Genomic DNA, 7,867 nt, shown 5'->3' on the forward strand with positions numbered 1-7,867 from the left:
ATATATCAGATATTTACATCATGATTCATCATGGTGGCAAAGTTACAGTTATGAAGTAGAAATGAAGATAATTTTATGGTTGGGCGTCACCACAGCATAAGATATCTAAGGGTGGCAGCATTAGAAAGATGGAGAACCACTGGTGTTGATGGAGGTAAATAGAAAGGAAGATCACCTCCAGGTGGGGAGACCTGCTCAATACAGTCAGAAGAGCAACACATGGTAAGTCACGGCAAAGTTCAAGGGTCAAGCAAGAGTCATCCTGATGACCTGCCTCAACCCAACCTAGTTTGTAGAAGGAGGCCTGAAACTTAAGGGAGTGACAGGGGTAAGGTTGTCTAGGCAACAAAGTGCTTGATCTGGTTGGGGTGCTCTGTATAATAATAGAGACCCAGGGGAAGTTACCAGTGACCCAGGATGGTGCTGTCTCTCTGAGAGTAATTCCTTTCTTGGCTGGTACCTGTTAAAGAAATCAGCACTCACAGATACTAGGTAAAGCACGCTGAGGGAGAATTATTCCCAGAGGAAGCAAGGATAAGTACTGGAGTAGAGGGGTTGGGCTGAACTTTAACAGACTGTGAAGGTGGGTACCTATAGAAAGGGACTAGTGTATGGGGCTGGGGGCACAAAAACAGCAAAGAAGAAATGATTTAGTGGTATATGTATAGGGTGGGGGTGTCCTGGAGAAAACCAGCCTGACAGGATTATTGGTAAATACAGACCAAGGTCATCACCAGAGGATTGCTGAAGGGTAATGAGGTATCTGGTTTGTGGGATTCTGGTTGCATGGGTTCATGTATACCTATACACATAAAAGGTCCTTTTCCCCCCAAATGGATAGCCAAAAGTTTTAGGGGCAGGTGAGGAGTCTCCATGTATTTGTTTCTTGGAGCGACAGAGTGGGTGAGGGGACAGGGTTACTCCACTGTGGTCCTGGGATCTGTGTTCCTTCGGTTGCAAGAGAAACCTCTTCCCCTCACTCTCACACCTTCTCTGGGAACAGCGGCAAGGAAAAAAATTTTTTTACCAAGGTGTGAGTCCCCAAAGTTTTATAACAGGCATTCATGACACAAATTGCTACAGAGGAAAAAAAGTCACCCCTGGGAAACTTATCTAAGAATATATCATGAGATGGGTTATTTTGGGACTCAAATTACACAGGAGGGCCTAGGAAAATAGACATGCATGGGGCTGAACACAGCTACAATTAATGTTAACTATAAGGTGTCATATCTTTACAAAATGCAGAAGGCACAGCCTGCAGCAAATGCTGTGGAGGGTGAGAGGAAGGTGACTTGGAGCCAAGCGTCTAGGGGGAAGGGGTAGTTCTCCAGAGGAAGGAGGAGGGAGCCAGCAGGAAGGGACTTGTTAGGAGATGCACAGTTCTCAGAAGGCAGCAGTCACCTTAGTCAAGGACCTTGGCATGTGGAGTTGGAAATGCCACCAGAGTAAATCCCACCTAACTCAGGGAAGCTCCAGATGCAGAACTAGAGGGACCAATGAAGTATCAGAAGTCTTTCCAGGGGTGTCCCTGGGTCTAGGGGGACCCAAATTATATAGCTATTAAGATTACTACAGGTACCTAAAGGAAGTCAGGGTGTTTGATTTTTGTTTGTCTGTTTGTTTTCTTTCATTTTATCTATACAGTAATCTACAATGTTTAGCTACAGGATAGGGTGAAGTTCTGGGGATGAAGCCATATGGCTAAGTGTCCCAGAATTTCCAGTTGGCAGCATTGACCTCAAAGGGAACGTCTCACTTCGAAAAGCCTCAGTTTATCCACCTGTAGCATCTCACTATAATCCCTTTCAGAGCCAACTTTAACAGATTCACAGAGAGGAGGCCAGATGCAATTTCATAATTGTACATTCTGCATCTCTACGCACAGCCCCTCTGCCACTATGTCCCCTCAGGAAGATCAGGGCTGAGGATAGAACTTGGGGCCTCACACACGCTAGGCAAGTGATCTACACTGAGCTACGACCCCAGCTTCTCACTGTGAATACTTACTGTCTGTCTGAACTACATACAGGAGGTACCAGAGAAGCCACCCGTGGTGTCCCGGTCTTCTTTCTTATTCCCAGTGACAAGCATGTTGCCTGGTACTTATTAACCTCTCAAAAATGTCGAGCGTATAAGTATGTCTTTGATATGTAAAAGCAAGCATTACTAAATAACCAGTGTGTTTCCCATCAGATGCAGAAAAATCTTTTCCAATGTGAGCTGTTTCTAAAATATTCTAACCTGGGGCTGGTGAGATGGTTCAGTGGTTAAGAGCACTGATTGCTCTTCCAGAGGTCATGAGTTCAAATCCCAGCAACCACATGGTGGCTCACAACCATCTGTAATGATATCTGATACCCTCTTGTGGGGTGTCTGAAGACAGCTACAGTGTACTTACATATAATAAATAAATAAAATTAAAAAAAAATATTCTAACCTTCTCTCCAAATCCAAGTCCTGTCACATAATATTTGTGGCCCTTGAATTGGGGGAAACATGTTTTAATTCTTTTACTTCAGTGTATTCCTGGGGTGAGCTCGGCTCGGCTAGCAGCTGCTTCCGTGTTCTACAGGGCCTGATGCTCAGTAAGGGTCAATAAAGAGTTGGAGAGCTGGTGGGCTGACCAATTCAGCTACCAAGCAGGCCCAGATCCGGGGCTTTGAGTTGGCCCGCCTCAACATCTGTCCCATCTATGAAATGCTGGAGTGTGTGAAGGGGCTGGTCCAAAGCTGTGGGATCTCCATGACACAGGACAAGAACAGGATACCCAAGAGGAGACCCAGTGAGGAGCCAGTATTGATAGTGTAGCAGAAGCCAGAAGCCTCAAACCACTCCAAGAACTCATGAACATTTGCAGGTGAAGATATGTGGAAAGGGTGTACTGAGGGGACACACTGTGACATACTATAGCTTCCATGAGAAGATTTTATTTTTATTCTTTTTTTTTTCTTTTGACAGTGGGTGTGGGAGGTTGCAAGGGTGGAGGGCTGATAAGAAAGGACCAGGAGATGAGATGAGTGGGACTGGGGTGCATGATGTGAAATTCACGAAGAACCAATAAAAAGTAAAATAATAATAATAATAATAATAATAATAATAAGAGCTAGTAATTAGAAGCACAATGCTAAGCCCTTCGCAAGTGACAACTGAAGGGGTAAACTGCCAGACAAAGCAAACACTTCTTCTACTCTCCTTTTCTCATATCTTCAACTAAGACAGCATTGCAGCCTGAGGAGGTGGGCAGGCTTTGAAGTTAGCCAGTCTGGCTCTGAACGCCGGCTCCTCTCCTTACTAGGTGGACGAGCTAAAGTGAGCTCTAAACTTCTCTGTGTTCCCTTAACTACCATGGAGAACAAGGATGGGAGATTTTCCAATGGGACTTATAGTTCATTTGAAGGAAGCATCAAATGCTTAGCATGGTGTCTGGCATAGCAATCGATACTGTATTGTTACAGCCCTATCAATCTCTGGTCCCTCAGTGGCTCCACTGTAGCTATAGCATAGAGACGACTAAGGTCAGGTCCCAGTCAGAGGTGGCTTACCTGTAACTCACTCAATCAGCTTGGAGGCCAAGTCAAGAAGATCTTGGGTTCAAGGCCAGTTAGGGCCACATAGCAAAGCTCTGACTCAAATAGGTAAATAAACAAAGCTGAGGTCTCTATAGTTTGTCCCCCCCCCCTCTCTCTCTGCTTGCCTCTTCTCATGCTCTCAAACGAACTTCCATGACCAGCTGCTGTGTACCCCAGACTTCTGCAAACCACTGACTGTGTTTCCACTAACTTGCTTGCCTTCTCTAAGAGTCCTCCCCACTAGGACTTCTTGCCTGTATTTATGGTAATGAGAGGAAGGCTCAGCAAGGAGAACTCACTTTCCCAGGGACACACAGCAGCTATCAGGAAAGCTGGATTCCATTCATGTTCTTACATTCTTCCACCTCTGAAACACAAACCACAGGAAAATCCACCTGTCCATCAGCCTGGGACTTCTTAGAAATGCAGAATCTCAGGCCTCATCCAAGACTTACTGAATCTAAACCTGAATTTTAACCAGACACTTCTTGCCCAGGTGATTGTCGGGGACTCCAAAATCTTAGAACATCACTGTAAATCACCTTCTGCCAAAGTACCAATTCCATCAAATATGTGATCTTGTTTAACCCCTAGGTCAAGAAAGGTCAGCATCATTACCCTGTTGTTCCAATGCAGAGCAGGCCTCTCATCAAGGCTGCTGGTCTCCTTAACGATTGCAGCCTCTCTTCCAACATGTCCCTTGGCTGTAACACTAAGCTTCCTGGTTCTCTTCCTCCTCAACTGTACATTTTGTATTTCTTTCTGCCCCTGCTTTTTGTCATTATAGACTTGTATAAGCCTTATCAATAACAACCATTCCACAGTCTTGAAATTTCTTCCATCACACGCTGGAGAGATGGCTCAGTGGGTGAGAGCACTGATTGCTCATCCAGAGATATGAATCTCGCCCCCACATGGCAGCTCACAACTGTCTATAACTCCAGTCACAGGGTCCAATACACTCTCCTGGCCTCCAAGGGCTCTGCATGTACATGGTACACAGATATACATGCAGACAAAATACCCCATACCCGCAAAATAATAAAATGATTTTTAAAATATTTTAAAGAAACTTCCTGTGACAAATACATTAATCAGTCCACTGCTTTAAAATTTAGGCTCATACAAGTTCTTAGGACATGGGCAGAAGGTAGCCAGACTCTCTATAGCTCACTGCTAATGTTGTTCCCATCTGGAATCTCTTGAGCCAAGTCTCTGCCATCCTTATAACTATCCACCCTGCTATCTTCCAGGCTCTTATGAGAACAGACCACTAAACTATGCTCACAGCATTCAACTACTTTTCTTGTCCAAAGTTCCAGAGTCTTCTACATTTCTCCAAAACTCAACATGGTCAGGTTCTTTCCGGCAACAACCTACTCTCAGTACCAACTTCCGTAATCGTTATTTTTCTGGGTGTTTTGTTTTGTTTTTTTGTCTACAAATTGCCACGATAACGGCAACTTATAGAAGAGAGAGTTTATTTGGGCTTACCAGTCTAGAGGGATAAGAGTTCATTGTGTCAGGGGCCCGTGGCAACAAGTAGCAGGCCTGGCAGCCAGATCAGGAAGCTGAGAGATCACATCTCAGCCACAGCCACAAAGCAGAGAGGGCCATCTGGAAGTAGGGAGAGGTTGTGAGTTCTCAAAGCCCACCCCAAGTAATATACTTCTTCCAGCAAGGTTCTATGTGGTAGTTAGAATGAGTTGCCTCCCATAGTTTCGAACATTTGAAGACTTGGTTCCTAGTTGGTGGTGCTATTTTGGGAGCCTTAAGAGGTGTGGCCTTGCTGGAGGAGGTGTGGCCTTGCTGGAGGGGTGTGGCCTTGCTGGAGGGGGTGTGGCCTTGCTGGAGGAGGTGTGTCACTGGGGCAGGCTCTGAAAGACTGGCTTCATCTCTACCTTGATCTCTGTTTCATGTTTTCAGTTAAAGATGAACTTTCAGCTTCCTGCTCCTGTTGCCAAGCCTTTGCTCTGCCATCATGGCCATTAACCCTCTGTAACCACAATTTCAAATAAACTCTTCTATAAGTTGTCTTGGTCATGGTGTTTTATCACAGCAAAACAGAAATAGAAAACACTACATCACATCTTCTAAAGGTTTCATAATCTACCCAAACAGTGCCACCAATTGAAGACCAAGTGTTTGAATACACATATTGGGGACATTTCTTAGTCAAACAGCCCCAGTAGCCCAATGTTTGCCTTCAATTCATAGCAACCCTCCTGCCTCAGCCCCTCAAGTGCTAAGAATATAGACATGAACCAACATGCCCAGATCTTTGGTTCATTCTCTTAGGAAATGTACACTAAACTTGGGAGGGTGATAGATGCCTGTAATCCTAATATTTGGGAGATGGAGGCAGGAGGATCTGGAGTTCAAGGCAAGTCTCCTTTACTTACAATGTGTTTGAGGCCCTGGGCTGAGACTCTCTCTCAAAAAATAAAGTAAAATAAAATAAAATGGTGAGCATGAATTGTGCTAGGTATACAGTAAGCACCAAGTAAGTGCTCATTAAATCAGTTTCCCCTCTAAGCATATGCTTGCCTTTTGTGGCAGTAGTGGTTTATTATTTTTTGAAACAAGGTCTTGTCAAGTTGCCCTGTCTGGCTTCTAACTCACCATCCTCCTATCTCAGCTTCTCTGGTGCTGGGTGACAGGTGTGTGGCATCTGGCTTGCCTATAGTCGCTAAAGCACATTTGCTACACTATGCTGTCCTTCTCAGCTGTCTCACCCTTGGCTGTCTCTCCCTCCCCTTTACTGCTTCAAGCTCCTCTGCATTCCCTGAACAGAAGGCCTGGCCTCTCTCTCACAGGGCCTCCAAAGCAAGGAAACGCTCTCCTAACTAATGCAGACTATGCCTATAGCACTTTTAGAGTGGAGTGTTATGAGGGGTGAAACCTTCTGATTCTCATGAGTGGAGAAGAACATCTGAGGGGACAGGCACCTTTGCTACTTCTCACCATCCCCAGTGCCAGCAGTGACTATTGTCACAAACCCTGCAATTTTTAATTTAATTTTTAAAAATTGTATGTGTATGGATGTTTTGTTTGCATTTATGTCTCTGTACGTATGCATACTAAGTGCCTGCAGAGGACAGAAGAGAGTGTCAGAGATGCTCTGGCATTTGAGTTATTGATGGTTGTGTGCCACCATGGAGACTCAGGTACTCTGGGCAAGCATCCAGTGCTCTTAACCATCTCTCCAGCCCCTGCAGACAATCTAAACACTCATTTCTCCAGACCGTCAACGGGGCTGTGGGGTATATAGCTCAATGAAAGAGCCCTTTCCTAATTTGCCAAAGCCCTGAATTTTATCCCAAGCACAGAAGAGGGAGGGAGAAAGAGAGACAAAGATACAGATAGAAGAAGGGAAAAAGAGGGGGAGAGAGAGAGAACGAGCTCTAGAAATGCTCATTGACTCCTTCATACACACCCCTAGTAACCTCAATAACCTGTTTCTTCATAAGAACAAGCAAAGGAGGCCACATGTAGGGAAAGGACCTCCTTCACCGCAGAAAGCGTAGCAGTTCCTCCGCTTAGGCTCTAGTTTCTCGGGAGATATAGAAAAGCATTTATTTCTAGGCCTCAATTTCCTCGTTTGTGAAATGAGGGGGTTGGACTCATTTCTAAAGCTCCTTCCAGCTCCAAGTCGCTGTGCTACAAAATGAGAGAAATGTGAACCTTTGGTTGCTATGATCTGAAAATATTTTGAATGTGGAGAATCAAAATTGTACAGCAGCACACGAACAAAATAATATGTTAATGACTAAGAAGATTGTATTTAATCCAATGGGAAACAGCAGATTCTCTGGTGGTGGTGTGCACGCGCGTGTCTGTGCTCAGCTTCCTTCCTTGGGCTCAGACAAGTATTTTGAATCGCTAATATAGTAATCAGGCCTCTGGCAGCCCATCAGGCCCAAACACAGGCACGCACACCACTTCAAATTAAAATGAGGGGCAAATTCACAGCCGCCTGCTTACATCTTTTTTATTTGGGTGATTCTTTCAGGAGAAAAAATTTTGTAGTAACGGTGTTGAATTGACAGCCCCTGGAGGCCTCTGATCTCAGAACTGGGACGCGTGGGCAGAACTGGGGATTTCATTAGCATCTTTGCTTTCCCACACCGACTGCCCCCTACACAGTCCGCACGATCTAGCCCAACAGCACACGCACTTGGACTCTGAAGGCCGGAGGGGTCAGGATGCTACTAAACCCCGCAGCCGTCCGGATTAGAACACGTGCTCTGGGTCCTGCCCGCGGGAAGATGAGGCTGAACCCGCAGGGCTGTGTC

This window comes from Grammomys surdaster, unplaced genomic scaffold (assembly GCF_004785775.1).
Source record: "Grammomys surdaster isolate TR1022 unplaced genomic scaffold, NIH_TR_1.0 125852, whole genome shotgun sequence".
NCBI classification, from domain to species: Eukaryota; Metazoa; Chordata; class Mammalia; order Rodentia; family Muridae; genus Grammomys; species Grammomys surdaster.